Source organism: Octopus sinensis, linkage group LG5 (genome assembly GCF_006345805.1).
Source record: "Octopus sinensis linkage group LG5, ASM634580v1, whole genome shotgun sequence".
Taxonomy (NCBI): domain Eukaryota; kingdom Metazoa; phylum Mollusca; class Cephalopoda; order Octopoda; family Octopodidae; genus Octopus; species Octopus sinensis.
Window position 1 is genome coordinate 9,750,188 of NC_043001.1, and position 24,611 is coordinate 9,774,798.

At 35.0% G+C, this 24,611-nt stretch overlaps 1 long non-coding RNA gene across 1 annotated transcript; it reads right to left on the bottom strand.

The window, feature by feature from the left end:
- Positions 1-234: 234 nt before the first annotated feature.
- Positions 235-11,894, bottom strand: LOC118763474. Its single transcript, XR_004999233.1, has 3 exons — positions 11,884-11,894; positions 1,533-1,535; positions 235-338 (listed from the first exon to the last, which is right to left on the bottom strand). It is a non-coding gene; the product is annotated as an uncharacterized LOC118763474 (long non-coding RNA).
- Between the last annotated feature and the right edge of the window lie 12,717 nt (positions 11,895-24,611).

A 24,611-nucleotide genomic window follows, 5' to 3' on the forward strand; every position in this document is an offset into this window, starting at 1 on the left:
AGACACCATGATGGAAGAGGCAGAGTACAAAGGGATAATGTGTGTGTGTGTGTGTGTATGGGAAACGTCCATTTTCCATTCTAACATGATTGGAAAGTCTGTGGGGAAGCAATGAGTCAGATGACTGCTCCAAGTTCCAATTCCTGCTTCAGCACAGTTTTTATAACAGGATACCCTTTCTAATGCCACTCACTATACAGAATGTAAAGTGGTTGGCATTAGAAAGAGGATAGAAATATTGTTATTTCTAAATCCCTCAAAGAGAGATATTCAGTAACAGTTCTTTAAAGTAAAAGCTATTTGCTAACATAATGTGACTGTCCTGGAAGGGACGAATGCTACATCATTTCCAGCTGCCTATATGACACAATATCTGTGAACAGCAATGACGATACCAGTTCGTCTTTGAATCTCTTTAACAATTCAAAATAATGAATTTAATTCCTCTTAATTCTACCTCACTTCATCTAATTGTATTTATTTATTGCTACTTTTCATAAAAAAAGCCTTTATTTTTTTTATATTCCATGTGCAATTTCGCTTATTTTCTTCTTAGTTTCCTCATATCTTTTCCACGTGTTGTTTCTATTTTCTTTTTGAAACATATTTCTATTATATATATATATAAAATAAAATAAAATACAAAATGGGACAAGAACGCAAAACATCCGGACAACTAAGTGATACAAAAAGGGACAACAAAACATCTAGATAGACGATACAAAAAACATGGATGGGTCATTCAAAGCCTTTTATCTTCAGTCAAGAACCAGATCATCCTCACAATTTCAGTTGATTAATATATATATATATATATATATATATATATATATATTAAGAAATAGAAATTTATTTTCTATTCCTGAGCGTTATACTAATATATCCGTTTGCTTTGTACACCACCTGTCTTCGTCTTTTGTTTTTTTCCGTAAACTCTCCCTATATATATATATTGCTGAGCTCTCTGTTCGAAAATATAAGGACACAGATATTGTGTCGTATAGCCAGCTGGAAATGATGCTTCCTGGGGTTAAATAGCAGTAACATTGTCCCTTCCAGGACAACCACATTATGTTGGCAAATAGCCTTTATGTTAGAAAGGGTATCCATTATATGTATACCAACACACACACACATATATATCTATGTATGTATGTATATATGCATGTATGTATACTAATCATATCTGTCAGGGAACCATTTGAAGGTGGGGGTGGGCCCCCTCCTGAATAGCTGCAGTCCAAAGGCTGAATACAAAACCCATGAATGTAGAATGTGATAGTATGAGATACCAGTGTTTACACAGCACAAAGAGGAGGGAAAAAAAATTAATACACATAACACTGAATATGAAGGCTGTAGCATGGCCTTGGCTCTGATAGCAAGAATAAACTGAAGAACTGTCTTGTACAAAGAGACACGAGTAGATACATCAGATCAATAAACCCCACCCTTTCCTTATCAGGTTCTGGGTACAGAATGGAACAAATTAGGAAAAAAAAATTAATGCTATCCACAATGTAACAGACTACTTACTCTCTCTCTTTCTCTGTCTTTTTTTAATATCCTTCACTTTCTCTCTCTCTCTCTCTCTCTCTCTCTCTCTCTCTTTCTCTCTCTCTCTCATATGACTACATCAAAGAGAGAATTCAATACATTTGCAAAGTAGTCCAGGACAAACCTATTAGTCACACAGAGGCATTGAACTTTCCAATATCCACAATCATGTATGTATGTGTGTGTGTGTGCGTGTATGTATGTATGTGTTGATGTATATTATGTATATATTATGTATGTATGTTTGTATTGATTATCATCACAATTACTGAATGCAAATCTTTAAATTGCAAGAGCTTAATTCATAACTGAAGTACATCTAATGCTAAAGACCTTGTGTGTGTGTGTGTGTGTGTGTGTGTGTGTGTGTGTGTGTGTGTGTGTGTGTGTCTTTTTTTTATTTATTTGTTAAATCTGACCAGCAAACTCTTCCCAGCTTTGAGTAACTGTAATAGAGATGGGTGGAATGTATCCCTTGTCTTGTATTCAGGCCATGAGATGCTTTGAGCCCTCGTAAGAAGTTGTCTGTGAATGCTCCTGGCTTATTATTGAGTAAAAACGGCCAAGTTCTTCACAGACAGCTATGTACTTTATGTTTTCGCTAACACATTTCTTTTGAAATATTCTACTCTTGTTCCAATTAATTTTGGAAATAATAAAGAATTTAAGTAAAATAAATATTATTACTAAGATAACGTAAGGCAGCAAAGTTTACCACACCATAGTGGGTTACACCATGGTTCCTCTACTTTGTGGCAGAAGTAGGAAGACGGAGTGAGAGAAAGTTGTGGTGAAAGAGTACAGCGGGGTTCACCACCCTCCTCTGCCAGAGCCTCGTGGAGCTTAGGTGTTTTTACTCAATAAGCACTCACAAGGCTCAGTCTGGGAATTGAAACCTATTTCTTTACTACCCACAAGGGGTTAAACATAGAGGGGACAAACAAGGACAGACACACGGATTAAGTCGATTACATCGACCCCAGTGCATAACTGGTACTTAATTTATCGACCCCGAAAGGATGAAAGGCAAAGTCGACCTCGGCGGAAGTTGAACTCAGAACGTAGCGGCAGATGAAATATGGCTACGCATTTCGCCCAGCGTGCTAACGTTTCAGCCAGCTTGCCGTCTGGGAATTGAAACCGTGTTCTTATGACTGTGAGTCCGCTGCCCTAACCATTGTGCCTCCACGGATGTTGGTGTTGCCTTGGCAGAGGTTTGCACTCTCTGAGAGTTCTTGTTTTAATTGACTTTAAAACTAATGAAGAATTTTGTAAAATAAATTTGTCATTGTTAAACTGGATTTTGGAACATAGATTACCACAGGATTTTGAGGGTGAGTTTTAATTTAGATGACTTTAAAATGAGGGTATATAAGAATTAGGGGTAGGTCTCGGGCGGTTTGGTATCAAAAGGGTTAATGTATTTCTCAGATAGGACTGGTGTCACTTAAGGTGAACTTGGGTAGAAGGCTAGCATCAACCTGTGTCTGTGGAGGAAAGCATTAACCTCAAGACGTTGTGCAGTGGAATTGAACCGGTGGCCTCACGTTTGCAAGGCAAACCTATTTGGTCATGCTTACCCCTTGAATTAAGAATCACACACACACACACACATACACACAAACACTTGATCACACACACATAGACAAACACTTGGTCATACACACACATAGACACGCACAAACACTCGATCACACACAAATACACAAACACTCGATCACACACACAAATACTTGATCATACACACACACACACAACTTCCCCTCCCACCACCACCAGTCATCGTAAACCCCTAGCAGCCCCTAAAACAGGCCAATCCCTTCTACCCCTGCTGCAGGAGTCCACCTTATCTCCAGCGTGATCCCACATTCAACTGAATCGTTGCACCACAACTCAAACATCTCAACCTCTGCACATGCATTGCGCACTCATAGCTGTACCCAATTATCATGTGTTATGTTAATCAAAAGATGTTCAGTAGTCAGAGCAACAAGACTGCCAGACGGTGGTGGTGGTGGTGGTGGTTATAGTAGTAAAGACAGTGGTGATGGTAGTGATGATGGTGATAGTGGTGATGGTTGTGGTGGTGATGATAATGATGATGGTGAGGATGGTGATGGTGGGGTGGTGTTGATGATTAGGAAGGTGAGGATATTGATGGTGATGGTGATGATGATGATGATGATGGTGATGGCGGTGGCGGTGCAGAGATAATAGTACTGATAGTGGTGGTAGTGGAGGAGGTAGTTGTTTTCATAGCAGCAGCAGTCAGTAGTGGTGGTGGCCATGGTATCGGTGGCGATAGTAGGTAGTATAGTCATTAAGACAGTGCTAGTAAGTAAAATAAATCTCGTTAGTTATTAGACTGAAAAACCCAAATTCCTAGTCATCTATCTTCATGTGGAACGGTGAAGGACTTAGACAAGCAACCAACTCCCAGTAACAAAACATAACATGCAACAACTAGTCGTACATCCATCATTGTCTCTTTACCTTTTGCACTAGCTCTTTTACTCCAGTTAGAATAAAAGAATGGAATGTACCAAAGTGTTGCTTTGTTTTTGTGTGTGTGTTTTTTTTTTAACTAAACGTTAAACCATAGATTTTTGTAATGAAGCGAAAAGAAAATTTCTGACGTTCATGCCTCCACTGGGACATTAGTAAATGTGAGTGAGGTAATGCAGTTTCAGTTTGTAATGGAAGCCAGATTGTTTGTCGAGAATTTACTGCTGTAATACACTACGTTGCACTGCTTACCTCAACTCGATAGAATAATATCAACAGAATTTTCCATTTTAAGACAACCATTTGAGATTTGAATGAATTCATTTATTCGTTCTGTTATCTATTTCTGTTTGTATTTTATTTAATTTTTGCTTAACAGATAAATATGCATTAAGATGATTAATTTTTATGGAATTTTAAAATATTAAATTGTCAGATTGTGCTATAATATTTCCTGCAATCCTTGTTATTTTATGGAGACTTGTTGAGACTTTTCTATTGTTTCCATTTTATTAAGCAACTGAACTACCCAGGGCTATAAATATTTAATTGACATAGGAGTTTAGTCCTCATCACTCACAGACCCAACCCCACCTCACCTGTATATATCTTCAAAATGAATACAGATGATTTTAGAATAAAACATTTTACTTGCTTGGCACTTTGTCTTTGCAATTTTTGCTTAGGGATGATATTTTTCAAATAATCATTTTTATAATATTTACCAATGACAGTTAAAAATAAATATTAAAAAACTATATAAATATTAAAGCAGAATTTGTTTGCCCAGAGAATTTAAATTCAATTTTGTTCCTTATTTTAATATTCCTTCCCATTGCATTTATTATTTTTATATTTTATTTTTAAATATTTTTATTTTATTTTCAGTCATACATGCTGCATACATACATACATACATATACATATATATATAAATATATATATATACATATATATAGATATATATATAGATATATATATATATAGATATATATATATATATAGATATATATATATATAGATAGATATATATATATAGATATATATATATATATAATATATATATATATATAGATATATATATAGATATATATATAGATATATATATAGATAGATAGATAGATATAAATCATCATCATCGTTTAATGTCTGCCTTCCATGCTCACATGATATATATGTGTGTCTGTATGTCAAATAGCTTTCCTTCCTGGAATATATTGTATGAATACATAAAGCTGCTATCATCATCATTGCCATCCTGTCGTCTATCTGCTGATTCTGATGATTATCATCATGTGATAATTTACTATTTCTCAGACATATGGGAAATATGCAGAAAGTGTGATAATGGTGATAACAATCCTGACAATGATTATGATAATTTTTCTCCTAATTACACAAATTTGATATGTCTGAGAAACAATAACAACCATTATTATTATTATTATTATTATTATTATTATTATTATTATTATTATTATCACCATCGTGCTATCTAAACAGTCCTGTTGAAACGTGTAACAAAGTTTAAAGTTGCAGAAATAGGTTTGAACAGGTTCATATTCTTAATGCCTTTTCTAACACCAATCAGTGGAGGCACATGGTCTAGTGGTTAGAGCAGCAGATTTCGCGGTCGAGGGATCGCGGGTTCGAATCTCAGACTGGGCGATGTGTGTGTTTATGAGAGAAACACCTAAGCTCCCCACGGCTCTGGCAGAAGGTAATAGCGAACTTCTGCTGACTCTTTCGCCACAACTTTCTCTCACTCTTTCCTCCTGCATCTTGCAGCTCACCTGCGATGGACCGGTGTCCCACCCAGGTGGGGAACCTGTATGCCAAGGAAAACGGGAAACCGGCCCTATGCTCCACAAGGGGCAAAAAGGATTAATAAAAAAAAATAACACCAATCACATATTTAACTATTTTTATGTGTCTGACTTTTGGGTTAAATTTTTTCCAACTCTTTTATATAATATTTCAATTTTGCTGCACAATTTGTATTCGGTTTCCAAACACTACCTTGGCTTCGATTTCTTTTGGAGATGATGAACAAATGGTGAAATAACTTTTCTCTTTATCAATGCAATGTCTGGAACATATGGACTTTGAAAAGAAAGTTTTCATTTAGATCGCTTTACTGTTATTGTTATCCTATGTCTGTTGAAAGACAATGCTTTTATTTGAATTAATTTTGAAAATATTGAAGAATTTAGAAAAATAATTCTTGTCTTTATTAATCTGATGTTTGGAACATAAATTAATATGGCATCATGACAGAAAGTTTTAATTTAGATTTCTTTAGAATAGGAAGTTTTTATCACAGAACCAATAGGGTGGTCTCAGGTGGAATGGTATCAAGAGTTAAAGATTATTCCTCATTAATTTCAGCTTAAATCTGTCTTCTAAATGAAATTAGAAATGAACTTCCATGACTAACTGGAACAGAACTTTCAAATAAAAAAAAATTAGTCTCTGAACTAAATATGGTTCCTTTCCAAAACTTTAAACCAAAACCCAAAAAAAAAAATTGGAAATTTTAAAGAAAATCGGTGAGTTAATTGTCAGAGGGCTATTTATCTAATACAACTAAGATTTTAAAACCTTTCATAGTAGAGAGAAAACTAAAAAATTATGAGTAATCTTATGAAATAAATTTGCTAAGTTCCAAAACAATCAAACTGGATACTTTCAAATTAATTAATTGTAAGATCTGATATTTTGCTCTAACTTTGCACTGAGATTTGAAAACAATTTTCATCAAATTTTTTGGCTGGATTTATTTATTAATTTATGTATTATATCTATTTATTTATATATTATTTCATTTGTTGCATTTCAATTTGTTATCTTACTTTGAAATGAATTGTTTTATTGTGTGAAAATTTTATAAATTGTTATGGTGATACTTGTTTGTTTTTGCTTCATCTTTTGCACAAATCAATATGTTTGTATTTCTGGTTTGGTTCGAGTGTTACAGCAGTCTATAAGTGCTAACTGCTTCCGCATAAAAGGAGAAAGAACTATGGCTGGGCTCCTGCCGAAGCAGGAATTATCTGAGTAGCGATGACACATCTGATTTGTAGTGGTGACGAGAGATATTATGGCTGTTACTAAATCGGCCATCGTTTTAGAAGTTTATTTTTACAGACACAAGATGTAAGATTGGGAGCGGAGCTGGAGAGAATGGGTGGGCGGGGTGGCGGAAAGATTGCTAAGATAGCAGATCTTGTAGATATTGGTACAATACAAGAACACAGAGAGAGAATATATTTTCGTTTAACAGAAGATACTTTTGCAACTACTCAGTTTCCATTTGTTCTCTTTCTTTATAGTGTGTATGGGCATATATATGTACGTGTATATGTTTGTGAGTATATGTGAGTGTATGTGTGTACATATACATATATATATGTTTTATATATATATTATGTATATGCATATGTGTGTAGGTTTAGATATATTGGTATGTACATATGTATGTGTGTATATATATATGTATATAGACATATATACACACATACACGTGTGTGGTGTGTGTATTGCTCAAGGAGTAGATTTGGGGTTAAAAAAAAAAGTTAATCACTTCCATTCGCTGTCAATTCTTCGATTGATAGGCTTCTTTCTCAAGAATTGAATTACCAAATGAATCGTTCCAACTTAATCCACTGCTCTTTTCATTCACAATTATTCTCTTGACCTGTCAAAGGGGAGGGGAGCAAAAAAAAAGGATGAAAATAAAAATTCGCATACACACAGACAAACAACTGTACAGACATACAGATATAAAAAAGAGAGAGAAAGCAAGACAATCACATACATATTGCTTACACGTGTTAACACACAGACACACACACACACACACACACACATAGGTGCTCACATACACAGAAAGTGTGCGTATGTGTGTGTGTGTGTGTGTGTGTCCATTATATCATTTTCTTGAAGCCAGTACTGTACCAATATGGCTGTCAACAAGATCTCATCATGTTATATTCAAGGTCTTTTACCACAAGGAACAACCACTGAAATAATTATTTTCTCCTCACCTACACTTAGAATTTGAAGCTCTGCGGATGACACACACACACACACTACACTATCTCTACATTTATACATACAACACATCACTCCTTTCTTCCTCTCTCACACACACACAAACACACACATATATATATACCCACGCACACGTATAACTGATGATACTGGTGATGTTATTAAATTCTTGGCAAGTGAATACTCTCATAATTCTTATGGGAGTCTTCTTCCCACCCACCTTTTTATTGTTCCTTTGACTGATATTTCAATTTTCTGCCCTGTCATGTTTTCTTTTGATATTATTTTTTCTCTTTATAACTGATTAGTGTTGCATTTTAGTTTCTTTTTTTTTTCTTATCCAATTCTATTTTATATATATACACACACACCTTTGTCTCTCTCTCTCTCTCTCTCTCGCTTTCCTTCCTCTTAAATCTACCATATCAAGTTGTCATTGCTTTCTGTGAATGGGCCTTTATTCAGTAAGAAAATAAAGCAAGGCATTTCTATTGTCACCAAATCTAAAATAAAAAGACATGAAATGAAACAAAAAATATTAAATTCTTTTTAAAATAAGAAGCCATATTTAGGATATTAAGGTTTTTGTTCTTGTTCCATCCATGACCATTACATTCGTACCTGTCTCTTAAACACATTTCAAATATAGATTGCGGCAGTATTTTAACTTCTTTAATACTTTTCCATGTTCTATTGTCATAAAATTTTTTTATCTCAAACTTATTGTCTGTTATCTAATTTTATAGCCACATGTAGGTTCATGGATGGCTGTGTGGTCCAGGAGCTTTCTTTCCAACCACATGGTTCTTGGTTCAGTCTCAATGTGTGGTACCTTGGGCAAATGTCTTTTTCTGTTGCACAGAACCAACCAAATCTTTGTGAGTGGATTTGATAAATGGAAACTAAAAGAAGATCATCATTATTCATTTCACCCTAAAGGCTGAGGTCATGCTGGGGCACCACCAGTGTTATCACCTTTTCAATGGCCATTCTTTTGAGATTGGCTTTTGGTGAAGGACAGAGTTTAATATTGCTGCCTTCTCTTGAGTTTCTGGCCACGATGTAGGGTTCATCTGGGACCTTGGGCAGCAGGAGGGCAAGTTGTTTCTTGAAAACCTCTATCTTTACTCCATGTAGATCTCTCAGACGTTTTGGCAAGATATTAAATAGCTGTGGCCCCTTGAATTCCAGGTTATTGCAGTACATATGTGTGTGGGGTGTGCATCGACCAGCCTTGTTTCATTGTGTCATGCTGAATCTCCCTGAGAACTTCATTAAGGGTATGCATGTCTGTGGAATACTCAGCCACTTGCTGGTTCGTTTCATGAGCAGGCTGTTCCACTGATTGGATCTACTGGAACACACATCATAACTGAAGTGCCAGTTTTTTTTTTCTTCATGTAGCTATAAAACAAAACACTTATTCATATGACATTTGAAGTTTTGGTAATTCCTTTATTAAATGAAAGATGGTTTCTCAAGGAGTTAGATTACGGAAATTTCATTTTAATTCAAAAACCATTTTTCAAAATCTTATTTGGCTCAGCTTTTTCCCCCATATACTACCACAATATTTGTGATTCTGGCTCTTGCCTTTTGTAGATAAATCAAGCTTCCTCTCTTCCTATCGTCATTTCAAATTAATCTCAAATATTCCTTGGAAATTATCTTTATCACTTTCAATTACTTGTGAGAATTTAAACATATTTATGCTGATTGTTATATAAGATGAGAATATAAGCATTTAGACAGGAAGAGAGATGCACAAATATAGGTGCAGGCAGATCTGAACTTCTTTGCACAATCGTATCTGTACCTAAGAAATAGGTGGTTGTATAGTTAAGTTCACTATGCAACCATGTAGTTACAGGTTCAATCCAAGTGCATAGTACCTGGGGTAAGTCCCTTGTACTATAGATCTGAAGTAATTAATACCTTGTGATTAAATTTGGTGGATGGAAAATGCATAAAGCCCATTGTGTTTGTGTGTGTATATGTATATACACTCCACCTTGTTTGAATGCCTGATATGTGACTCCCCCGAGAGTCTGTTTCATAATGAATTGGCAGAAGGCAGGCACACACAATGGGGACAGAAAAAGTCCTTTAAGGGGTGCATTAGCAATTAGAAAGGCATCCAAGTGTAGGATCCAGCTTTGGATAATTCTCCATCCAGTTTCATTCATGCATGAAAAAAATGTTGAATGAGTGTTTCTACAAAACTAACAGTTAACTAATACAGTTCTATATTTAAGAGATGAGGAATTATGTACATTATTTACATTATTTACATTTGACGGATATTTGTCCTCATCTTGTTTGTTAACACGTTTCAACTGATATACCCACCAGCCTTCATTAGGAGACTTGGGGAAATTTCGAACCTGGGTTCTCATTCCTAAGGTATTTTTTGAGGTTATTATTATTATTATTATTATTATTATTATTAATATTATTATTATTGAGTGAGAGAGCAGTTCATGCCATCAAAGTGCCACTGGGGTAAAATATACGAAGCCCAATATACCCATCATGACTACCCGTCTGATAAAGGTACACCAGGCACATGCATCACAACCATATGTGCGCGACATGGTGATCTCATATCAAGATAAACAGCACATGACCTTGCAGGTGGGGCCCAGTTAGAATTTTCTTCAGGTTGAGTAGCCCATCCCGCTCAAACGGTCCCTGAATAAGGGTTGCTTAAGGATGTTGAAAGAACCACCCATGTTTCCAGAGGTGAACTATTCAAACCCCAAAGAATCCCTCTCAACACATGGCTATAATACTCCCCCACTACTTCTGCTCGTGATCAGAGATGCACATATCGTCAGCCACTAAGGGACATGCTCAACTGGTTAAGGTCAAACAACTGACAAGCAAATCTGTGGTATTGAGCAGAATATTTGCTGTAGCCCATCTTTTATACCAAGACAAAACAATGTACATGATAACACTTCCAATCAGTTAAGATCAGAAGCCATGAGAGCCACTGCCTGGTACTGCATCAGGGCATTTTATTATTATTATTATTATTATTATTATTATTATTATTATTATTATTATTATTATTATTATTAACCACCATGCCATATGCTTGTGGGCATATGGTGTAGTGGTTAAGAGCATGGGCTACTAATCCCAAGATTCCGAGTTCAATTCTAAGCAGTGACCTGAATAATAATAATAATAATAATAATATCAAAAAATACCTTAGGAATGAGAACCCAGGTTAGAAATTTCCCCAAGACACCTGATGAAAGCTGGAGTGTATATCAGCCAAAACGTTGTGTTAACAACAAACAAGATGAGGACAAATATCCATCAAATGTAAATAAAGTAAATAATGTAATATTTACTGTGTTGAAAATTTGTTTTTTTTTTATTCCCACAACACCTGACTGATTGATTCCCAAAAGTTTTCGACTATTGTTTCAAAGTGACATAGGGTAGATACGGCCAATTAACTCAGCTTCCTCACAATAATGCCATTGTTACCGAATTGTCATTGGAAAGCGTTCATTACTAATTCGAAGTTAAGGCAGTATGGAGAGTCTTGTTTAAAGCAGGAGAGTAAGAACAATGGAATTTCGTACTTTTCCTTTGCATTTATGTGGAAGCTATTCATTCAATTTTATTTCACATCCAATGAAGTTTGAATAGGGAGAAATTGGTGAATAGCAGAATCTGGTTTTATGTGAATTCTTTTATGGTTTGACATGTATAGGATTTGCGTAAACCATTTTCGTTGAAGATCATTGCTACCTGCTGCTTAGTGATGGAGGACTTCTCCTCAAGTGGCATTTCTCCAAATGCTTTGCTGTTCAGTGACTAAATTTGAATTCTTACACGGTTATAAGAATTTACTTTATTCTTTTACTGTTTCTTCTTTAAATTACAAGAATTATTCAGGGAAGAATTAAATATTCAAACGGTGATGCTTTTGTAGAGCCATTCTTTTAATTTCTATTTTGTAAAATTGCATTTGCAGCAATTTGAATAAATTTAAGCTACCCATGAGTAACATGTCAACATCTTAGTGAACAGAGAAACCAAGGAACTTCTATGCAGTCACACTACTTGCTAAAAATAACAGCCAAATTTTTCTCAAATCATATACTGCAGTCATAAGAAGAAAAAACTAAAAAAGAACATATTAGATAATATTGGTACTTTGCTGAATCTGGGAAAAAAGACTGGATGATCTCTGACATACAGAAACAAACTAATGGAATTACAGTGCTGGGTCTGTGCAAAATCTAAGATGTTTGCTGACTAAGTGGAACCAATCAAAAGCAATGCGTTGCTGTGTCTGGGGCCAAAAGCTGGGATGGGCACAGATAGGGGTTAATCAATAACCAAAACAGCTATCAAGTGTTACATTAAAGGAGCTCATTCACAGCAAAATATTTAAATTTTCCCCAAGGTTTTAAAGCAGATTTTCGGCCGCCAACTAAAATGTTGTTGATATTGTAGCATTTGATAATTTTCATCAATATTTAATGTTATGAATAAAAGTCCCCCCCCCCCGCACACACACACACACACACAAAAAAAAGACAAAATTGTTTGAAGAAAATTATTTTGCAACTCACCAAAATCACTTCTATCACAGATTAATTAATTAATTAATTAATTAATTCGTAATTTTAGACAAAAACATGGCTTTAGAAAAAAAATGTTTAAAGTAATGAATTCATTTTTTTCTTTAAATCTCTAATAATTTGCAAAGAAATGGCCAGGCATTCCAAAACTTTTTTTTAAACTATACATAAAATTATGGACAATATGCTGTGTGTGTGTGTGTCTGTGTGTTTGAAGAATTTTATCTTGTATGCAAATATCTATATTTTTTTTTTTTTTTGAGTGAGAAGGATCATAACAGCACCATTAAACTATGGCTGCCTGGTAAAGAAGTTTGCTTCTCAACCACATGGCTTGAGGCTCAGTTCCTCTGCATGGCACCTTGGACAAGTGTTTTCTATAACCTCAGTGCCAGCAAAAATCTGTGAGAGGATTTCGTGGGAGAAAACCGAAAGAGGTCCATCGTGTGTGTGTGTGTGTTTCTGTCTCTCATTGTCTCTTTTTTGCCTAATAGTCGTAAATGAATATCACGACCACACAGGTGGTATTGTTTGCCTCCAGACTTCTGCTAAAACATATCTGGCCAGAGGTAAAAAGTACCTTGCTTGGAAACAGGTGACAGTTGGCAACAAAAGGGGCAGCTAGCAGCAAGAAATATGCCTTGAATTCTGAAACGTGGAAAAGTAGGTGTTAAAATGATGATAATGATTAATCTCTTTCTCTCTCATATATATATATATATAGATAGATAGATAGATAGATAGATAAATATATATACGACAGGCTTCTTTCAGTTTCCATCTACCAAATCCACTTACAAGGCTTTGGTTGGCCTAAGGCTATAGTGGAAGACATTTTCTCAAGGTGCCATGCAGTGGGACTGAACCTGGAACTATGTGGTTCATAAGCATGCTAATACCACACGGCCACTCCTAAGCTTATATGTTTCTTAAAAGTCATTACTTTCATCTAATTTCTTAAAGCAGGTGAGATGGGAACTTCTCCATAGATAAGACAAGATAAATAATATTCCCAGGTGATCTTGTGCCTCCTTCAACAATTAGGTGAGCTGAAGCACGTAAAATCAAATTCTTTGATCATGAAGATAAAATACAGAGAAGAGATTCAAAATCCAGACTTATCAGATTAGACCGGTCCTGACTTGGCAGAGATGTGCAAGGCAAGAGATGGCTACACGGCCTTGTTGTATTTTTTACGGCTGTTTCCGTTCAAAGCTGAAATCCTTTCAGGGTCAACATTCTAGCCTTTGGCTGTTGAAGTACCAATCCCTGAATGTACTTTTTAGGGAAGACTTTGTTGCAGGTATTCAGCTATGTTCTGAGGGTGAGATGATGATGATGGTGGTGATGGTGGTGGTGCTGGTGGGGCTGCAGCATCACCACCACCAGCACACACCAGTCTTTGAGATCTAACCAAAGATTCTGGGTTTTGCCATTCCTCTTCTGCAGACACCATAAACGATGCAAAATTTAAATCAACAAATATCAAAAGCTATATAGATGTCCTTGAGCAGATAATACAAGACAGAATTCCCTTAGTTACATGTTCAAATTTCAGTAAGTCCAGCATTTTGCATTTTGGTCTCTATAGGGTCAATAAACTAAACAACCAGGTAGGGAAGACTTTGATTGATTATATAAGAGTGTTGTCGCTGTTATCAATATGATCTGCGAGTATACTTCTATCAACAGAGGAGGGTATAGATGAACAGATGCCCTAGTATTGAACTTTACTTATCAGCTTTAGCTGGATACATTGAATTCTGCAGTCTGATTTCCTTTGGAGTGAAACATTAAACAAAAAAAAGCCAAAATCACTCATTGCAGTTTTAGTCTCTTCTTTGCCCATTTCATGTCACTAGCGCAAGGTTTGTGTCCAGTGGTTTTCTCAATAAAGTGGTTTCGTGCCAAAGTTAGAAATCCTTTTAGGGTAATATAGAGGTTTGATTGGCTTTTAGTCAAATTTTCCATGTTCTGTAAATTCAATCAAATTTGTCTTCCATCCCACTAAATCTACTAAAACAGAAGCCAGACAACTGTTAAAAGTTGATTAAATTGACTATAAGCTCTCCCCAACTTTTTATTACCTTGTGTCAATGTTAGAAATATGAATAATAAATATTTTCAATTCTCATCTCAGAGACAATATCTGTAGATTCCCTTTTGCCACATTTCTTGCAATAACATATGTTTGTTCCCTGAGGCTTCATAGAATAACAGACCTTTTGTCTTTCTATTGTCTTTTTATTCTATTTCTCTTTTACTCTTGTGTGAATAGACAGAAAATGCTATGGGAGAAGTGTCAACTTCTTAACCAATCAAAATCCGGTTTTTAATAGGAAAAGATATAAGAAAAAAATAACAAATACTTGCTCCATAAAAATATTTCAGTGAGTAAATTTGTCGATTAATTCAACAAAAAAAAAAAAAAAAGTGTAAAAATTCAACCCTGAAAATATGCTACAGGAAATATTTGGAGATTGTGAAAGATTTCGCATTTGATTCTAACATCAGATCAGTCTAAGGAAAGAAGACGCCATGAAATGAAGTTAAGTTGTAAAAAGACTGAATAGAAAATGAGAGGAGGGAAGGGGGTACATGTGTGTTTCTGCATGTGTGTATGTATATATATAGCCAGCCAGACACACACACACACACATATGTAATGTGGTTGTTTGGTGAAAAAGCTCATTTTGTAATCATGTGGTTTTGGGGTCAGCCACACTGCGCAGTACTTATTTCTTTACCACCCACAAGGGGCTAAACACAGAGAGGACAAACAAGTACAGACAAATGGATTAAGTCGAATACATCGACCTCAGTGCGTAACTGGTACTTAATTTATCAACCCCGAAAGGATGAAAGGCAAAGTCGACCTCGGCAGAATTTGAACTCAGAACGTAGCAGCAGACGAAATACCCATTCCTTCATTACCCACAGGGGGCTAAACACAGAGAGGACAAACAAGGACAGACAAACGGATTAAGGCGATTATATCGACCCCAGTGTGTAACTGGTACTTATTTAATCAACCCTGAAAGGATGAAAGGCAAAGTCGACCTCGGCGGAATTTGAACCCAGAACGTAAAGGCAGACGAAATACTACTAAACATTTTGCCTGGCATGCTAATGTGTCTGCCAGCTCGCCACCTTTGCATGTGTATGTGTATATATATAGCCAGCCAGCCAGACACACACACACACACACACACATGTGATGTGGGTGTTTGGTGAAAAAGCTCATTTTGCAGTCATGTGGTTTTGGGGTCAGCCACATGCGCAGTACCTTACGCAAGCATCTTCTACTACAGCTTCAGGCCAACCAAAGTCTTGTGAGTGGATATGGTTGACAGAAGGAAACCTACCATGTGTATGCATTTATATATACATGTGCACGTGTATACGACTGTGTTTGTATGTACCCTTGTCTTGATATTGCATGGTAATTGTAAACGAGTGTTTCATGCGAGCAGAGCTGTTTGGTTGAAATTCTGGCTACAGGGAGAGTAACAGGGGAGGACTGGCAGCAGGAAGGACAACCATCTGCAGAATATCTGCCTCAATAATTCCAGTAGACTCAGGCAAGCATGGAAAAGTGAATGCTAACTGATACATATATTAGGAAGTTAAATTTTTAGATGTGAATCCTCACAAATCACTACTTAGCTCTCCATTTCCGTTTGCCAAACAAGAAAATCTCAACTCGAAATATTTTTTTATCCCACTAAACTTTAGACTACAGAATTTCTTTCACTTAATTGCATACATTTTCGTATACTTATATATTCTTTATATCTTGCAAGTTAAGAATTCTTCAGGTTTTGGTTTTGGCTTTGAAAATCTAGTTTCACTTAGGATGCACATCTCTCAAAAGTACTATTGTGATACGGTAGTTTTAAATAAATTAACACTTGTATATCCTGTCTTTGATTTCTATCTAATTAACACCAACATCAGTCTCTACTTTAATTGGCACCTTATCCAGATGCCAACGTTTTTAAAAAGTGTCTCTTTTGGAAGAAAGTTCTTCTGAATCAAAGATATAAATAAAAATACAGACAAATATATAAAAGAAATTGAGAAACTAATTGTAGGTTTAGATTGTTTTTGTTTACTTATTGTGTTTTTCTTTTTAATTTTTTTCTTTTTCCATGAATGCAAAGCATGGCTGACTGGTTAAGTAATATACTTCCAACTGTGAGGATTTGGGTTCAATCTCAAGGTTTGACATCTTGGTCAAGTCTTTAACTATAGCATTTGATCAGACAAAGCCTTGGAGGTGAAATTACATTGGTGGAAACTGTATGGAAGCCCACCAAATAAATTGTACCAGTAATTCAATTGGTCCACCCTTGTAACATCATATCATACTGGCTCTATCTGAGAATTACTTTTAATGGTACCCAGTTCTGTGTAGTACTCAACCACTTGTTGTTTAACCAACTGAATGCTCATCATAGAAACTGATGGAGGACCCATCATTTTGTTGTTATACTTTGACAACACTGTTACATTCTTTAATATTCTTCCCAATCTTCTCCCTCGTTAAAACTCGTACCTATGACTCTAATTATCGACATTAATAAACTAAATGAATTTTTTTTTTAGAAAGACAAAAAGGAAAAAAAAATGTCTCTTTGAACTTTTCAAAAAGATTTTCTCTTCTAATTTCTGAAATTTGAATTTGATCAGAACGGTAATGCTGCATTCCTTGTGTTGAAACATTAACCAATTCTTGTGAAACCTTCAACTGCTCATCTCAAAGATTAAGTAGGAAACAAGAGATGAACAGACGATAGAGAAGAGACAATGAGAGACAACAATCTTATGCGTGTGTGCGTATGCATGTGTAAATATGTGTGTGTGTTTGTGTGTACATATATATATATATATATATATATTGTATGTGTATGTATGTATATATATGTATATATATATATATATTGTATGTGTGTGTATATATATATATTGTATGTGTATGTATGTATATATATATATATAATATATATATATTGTATGTGTATGTGTGTATATATATATAATATATATATATATATTGTATGTGTATGTGTGTATATATATATATTGTATGTGTATATATATATATAATATATATATATATATATATATATGTGTGTGTGTGTGTGTGTGTGTGTGTGTGTGTGTGTAAGATATATGAACAAATGAGTGTGTGTATATGTAAGATGTATGAACATATGAGTGTGTGTGTGTAAGATATTACAACGTGTGTGTGTGTGTGTATGTAAGATATATGAACATGTGTGTGTGTGTGTGTGTAAGATATATGAACGTGTGTGTGTGTGTATGTAAGATATATGAACGTGTGTGTATCTGTGTGTGTGTGCATGCAAGTTTGTTTAAAAAGAACAAGATTAATGTTTATTCGCTAATCAGCGATTCCTTTTCAAGCTTTAGAAAATCTTTGGTTTGGTTTGAAATTAACTTCCATCTCCTAACTTTGAACAACTGGTTTCTTTATAGTGTCTCCTCTCTCTCCTGTTTGAACAACTTTAAAAGTCTCTTTTATTAAAATCAAAATAAATAATAAAAAAAAACAAAAAGTAAACAATTGATAAGGAACTTATTTTCAAGGTAGAATAATTCCATTCATGATTCTGGAATAAATTATTAAGGGCAAAGAAGAAAATTTAAAATAATAATAATAATAAAACAAATAATAATAATAATAACAACAATATTTAATAATAACACTCAAACAAACAAAAATTTAATTTAGATATTTTAACGAATAAAATTCATATTATAAAAACATTTGATTCTATAAACATTGGAATTAAAAATGAATCATGCTGTTGAAAAATTCAAATCCCTAAGAAAATAGTATTATAATTATTTAAATATTTTGAAATTTATGGCATTACTTTTTTATATTCTTTTTCTTTTTCATATTTTTTTTTTCCTTCTCCAAATTCAATTTCTAACAAATTCTCATGTATTCAACGCAGGTACCTTCGAAATTCCTTTCACTGCATAACATCTTTTTCAAACTGTAGGTGCTCGTCCTTTCATTGTGTCAATATTCATGCTGGCATCTTAATCAGATCACCCTGGATTCTTCGTATTTCATAACACATCACAACGCTTCCATTGCGGGTTCAAAACATTAAAATTTGCATTTTATTTCCCATTTTCAATTCAGGAGGTGATTGGTCTTCGAATGTGCATCCTTGTGTTAAAATATTCAAAATAAAGGACACCCGCTGTCTTGGACTTCAGCCACTAGGGCACCACCTTCAAGGATTCTAGCCATTTATATTGATCGTAGAATTTTGTCTGGTCCTTGCTTTATTGTTCTTGTAAAATATGAAATGCAAATAGAGCAGTGGCGTAAGGGGAGATAATTCAACTGTGCATACACATTGTAGAGTATTTCTGTTCAACTTCAACAGTTTCTTCGTCACACTGATATAAGCAGAACTCTGTTGGTTGTGATGACGAGGGTCCCAGATGATACGATCAACAGCTTGCTTGTGAAATTACCATGCAAGTGGCTGAGCACTCCACAGTCACGTGTACCCTTAACATAGTTCTCAGGGATTCAGCTTGACACAGAGTGTGATAAGGCCGATAATGTTTTGAAATACAGGTACTACAACATGAAATAAAGTGTCTTGCTCAAGGACACGTGTCACTGGGAATTGAACTCATGGCCTTACAATCGTGAGTTGAATGCCCTGACCACTAAGCCATGTGCCTTCATGCACAGCATGTCACCAGGAATTGAACTCACGACCTTACAATCCTGAGTCGATTGCCCTGACCACTAAGCCACACACTGATATAAACATCATGTATACAGTAATCCCTTGACTATCGTAGGTGTTACGTTCCAACCCTGCCCCCACCCCAATAGCTGAAAATCCATGATGTAGAAACAGTACTGTACTGTATATTTTTTTTAATTATTTGTATAATTTGTATATATTTGTTTTATTATAAATGCAAAACAACACCACGGAGGAATCGACAGGGATTTTTTGAGTTTTTTTTATTTTATTTTTTGTTAACACATTTATTAAATTCAAGCAGAACTTTTTCCGATTCATTACTCTTTATATCTAAGGTGGCATGTTGGGGGAATTATTAGAGACTTGGATAGAAAACACAACAGTCTTCATTCTTACCCTTTGTCTATGAAAGTTCAGATCCTACTGATGTCGACTTTACCTAGCATTCTTTCAGTATTACTAAAGTACCAGTCAAATACTAGCACCAACTCTTCTCTAGCCCTCTTTCTCTCTCTCTCTGTTTGCTAGTCTGTCTCTTTCTCTCTCTCTCTCACTCGCCCCTTCTACTTCCTCTCTCTCTCTTTCTCTCTCTCTCTCCCTCACTCTGTCTCTCTTTCTCTCTCTTCTTCAAAGGTTTAGCCATGTCACATTGTGTCACACTAGCTCAACCTGACAATTTCATTAAGGGTACATATGCCTATTGACTATTTGGCCTCTTACATGCTATCTTCATTAGTAGGAATTCAGTTAATTGAACAACCGAATGCTAATCATTAAGATCGACAGTGGATCCTCCCTTTCATTTTCATAATTATCACTGGTGTATTAAGATGAAATACAGAATTACACAAACTGCTTTGAATGGAGCTGAGTAAATTGGTGGTAATCTTTCAACTAGCATTATTAAAGAATTACTATTTACATGAGTTCGCTTCCATTCTATATTCTAGCCATCTGACATTTCTTTTATGTCTTCTGCCGTTTCAAAATCTCCGGTTTCCCCCAAGTTATATTTCATTATAAATTTGGGCTCAGGCTACAATTCCCTCTAGCATATCATGTTTTAGAAATATAGAGATATTCACAAGGGACCATATTTGGGAAAGGAATGGTGAAACTTAAGTCGTTTGACTGGGAGTTCTTCAAATAGAATTAGTTTCTTTATATTCAGTTTCTTTTATTCTCTGATACCCTTGAATTAAATGGATACTGGATCTCATCCACAATAACCCTATTTTCAGAATGTCTTTCTTAGATCTGCTAGAACATATTGTTTATTATTATTATTATTATTATTATTATTATTATTGTTGTTATTATTCAGTTGAACATTGGGGTCAATGTAATTGACTTACTCACCTCCTTCTAAAATCACTGGTTTTGTGCCAAAATTTGAAACCATTTTTATTAGCAGTAGTATTTGTGTTATTAACCCTTTTGATACCAACCTGACTGAAACCGGTTCTGATTCTGTAGTATAAAAGCCTTGTTTTCATAGGTTTTGAATTAAAATCTTCCACCAAAGCTTAGTCGCAATTTATGTTCCTAACAGTAGTTATTTTACTAAATTCTTTGTTATATTTAAAATTGAAAGAAACTCAGAGCATTTTGATAGAAATATGGTAACAAAAGGGTTAACAAATGATTAATTTCACCCTTTCAATACCAACCTGACTGAAACCGCCTCTGGCTCTGTAGTAGAAATGTCTTGTTTCCAAAACTTCTGAATTAAAAGCTTCCACCAAACCTTAGTCACAATTTATGTTCCTAACACTAGCTGAATGATAACTAAGTTATTTTACTAAATTCTTTGTTATATTTAAAATTAATTGAAAGAAAAACAGAACATCTCAACAGAAATATGTTAACAATAGGGTTAAAATATATAATAGAGAAACAATTCTTAACCATTTTGATACCAACCCAACTGAAACCGCTTCTGGCTCTGTAGTACAAATGTCTTGTTTCCAAAAGTTCTGAATTAAAATCTTCCACCAAACCTTAGTCACAATTTATGTTCCTAACACTAGCTGAATGATAACTAAGTTATTTTACTAAATTCATTGTTATGTTTAAAATTAATTGAAAGAAACACAGAGCATCTCAAAATAAATACAGTAACAAATGGGTTAATGAGGGTGGATTGGCACAATTATTTGCATGTCAGATGAAAATGCTTAGAGGTATGTATTTCTTCCAACTCATTAAGTTCAAAGTTCAAATTCCACCAAGATCAACTATGCCTTTCGAGGTTGATAAGTACCACTTAAACACTGGGAGGTCGATGTAACCGATTGTCCCCTCCTCTACAAATTTCTAACCTTGTGCCAAAATTATTATTATTATTATTGTTATAAAGGCAGCGAGCTGGCAGAATCGTTAGCATGCCGGGCAAAATGCTTAGCAGTATTTTGTCTGTTGTTATGCTCTGAGTTCAAATTCCACCGAGATTGACTTTGCCTTTCATCCTTTCAGGGTTGATAAATTAAGTACCAGTGAAATACTGGGGCCAATGTAATAGCCTAGTTCCCTCCTCCAAATTTCAAGCCCTTGTGCCTATAGTAGAAAGGAGTATTATTATTATTATTATTATTATTATTACCTCCTCCTTAGCAAAGAAAGAGGTATTGTTTTCAGTCATATCTGTTTGTTTGTCCATGGACAAAGATATCTCAAGAACTGCTAGCTGGACTCAAATAAAACTTTCAGGGATGTTTGGCCTCGTGACTGGCACAAACTGATTTGATTTGGGGATCAATCTGGTACCAGACTAGAATTCTGAATTATTTTTCTGGTTTTTTTTTTTTTTTTTTACTTAATTTTTGAGAGCAGTCAGGTTCATCTTTATCAGTCTTGTCTTTGAAACTAGTCAAGTTTATTTCAGATATTCTTTTAAAAATCATCTCTGGCTAATTGTTAAGAGGACGTTGGTGTTGCCTTGGTGGAGGTTTGCACTCTCTAAGTGCTCTTGTAATTATTATTATTATTATTATTATTACAGCAGAAAGCAGACAGAATCATTAACACACTCAATATAATGCTGAGCAGTATTTTGTGTGTTTTTACATTCTGAGTTCAAATTCCACCAAGGTCAACTTTGCCTTTCGTCCTTTGAGGGTCAATGAAATAAGTGCCTGTTGAATACAGAAGTCTATATAATAGACTAGGCCCCTCCCCACAAATTTCTGGCCTTGTGCCTCCAATAGAAATTGTTTCTGTTACTATTATTAGTCTCAGCTTAAGTTCCAGAAGCCAAAAATATTTCTTGCTGTTTGTTGCTCCCAGCATTCAGATTTTGTTTGGTTTAATTTCCACCATTTATCAAGGTCATAGACACAACCTATTCATAAGTTTTAATTTCATTAAATGACAATTACCATTTGAACATTTAGCTAATTATTATTAAATTTGTTATCAGCTCCGGATGGATATTGATAAGTTGATATTTATAATGAGTGTTAACCCTTTTGTTACCAACCCGGCTGAAACTGACCCTCGCTCTGTAGTACAAATGTCTTGTTTCATAAGTTTTGAATTTAAATTTTCCACAAAACAGTCACAATTTATGTTCCTAACACTAGCTGAATGATAACTAAGTTACCTTACTAAATTTTTGTTACATTTAAATTAATTGAAAGAAACATAGAGTATCACAACAGAAATATTGTACGGAAAGGGTTAAAATATACAATAGAGAAACAATTCTTATCCCTTTCGTTACCAACCCAGCTGAAACCGCCCCTAGCTCTGTAGTACAAATGTCTTGTTTCATAAGTTTTGAATTTAAATCTTCCACCAAACCTTAGTCACAATTTATGTTCCTAACACTAGCTGAATGACAACTAAGTTACTTTACTAAATTCTTTGTTACATTAAAAGTAATTGAAAGAAACACAGATCATCTCAACAGAAATACAGAAACGAAAGGGTTAAATCCAGCACCAATGATGAACTGGTGTTGAATTTTGAAACCATAAAAGTAGAAGAAAGAAGCAAAGATTTGTCCCAGTTTGTGACAGCAAAAGCCACTTAGACAACACAGTTCTATATTGGTGAGATTTAGTCAGACTGGTGACCTGGTCTTGATTGTTGTTTACACCATTTTTTGGCCATTGTATGTTCCTGCCTTCTTCAGGAGTTTTGTGCTGAACTTAGTTGTCAACCCTTTAATTGATCTACAGGAAAACACTTTTCGTATTTCCCTGTTGATCAAATAAAGAGTTGGGTTTGAAATTCTAATACCACAACTGAGTCCAACATAAGGTACCAGAAGAAGGCTGGAGCAGACAACATTCAATATGTAATGAAAGTAACAATGAAGATTAGGGCACCAGTTCAACTAGTGTAAAACAGTATGGAGAACTTGGGCAAATAATGAATGGGGACCTGACTGTGTTGGTTGGGTCGGTCTCCCATCTGAAGCAATGGTAATTTATTTTTTCATCATCTCTGCATTGCATCCATGCCTGAGATAGTATTTCCACTGCCTAGGTCTTTTAAGGGGTTTCAATACCAAGTTGTTTAGCTTCAGTTCTGTCTTGATTGGACACACCAGACACTCCAGCCATGATCCTCTCTCTTCATAGGGTTCAAGAAAACTACATTATCTTGTATATCCTTCATCATCATCATTCAACAACTATTTTCCATGCTGTTATGGGTTGTCCTGTTTGACAGGAGCTGGCAGCACCAGAATCCAATGTCTGTTTTTGGCATGGTCTCTACAGCTGAATGCCCTTCCTAACACCAACCACTTTACAAAGTGGACTGGTGATTTTACATGGCACCAGCATTGTTGCTTTTCATGGCTTAGAGAAAATACACCAAGGAACCGAGTTTCCATTCAGTATTCTTGTTTTAGGGTATGATTTAAGACAGATTTGGCTGCTATTCTAGCTGGTCAAGTCTACACATAGGGGCTGACTCACTGGCTTGACTAAATGATGATGAGGGTTGTTATTATTATTATTATTATTATTATTATTATGATGATTTCAATAAAAATAGTTGCATTAATAATCATATTTTTAGTCATAAAGTTTTAAAGGTTTGAGTGAAAGGGAGAGGAAAATTACACGAGTATTTCTTAATGCTCTGATATATATATATTTGTGAATCA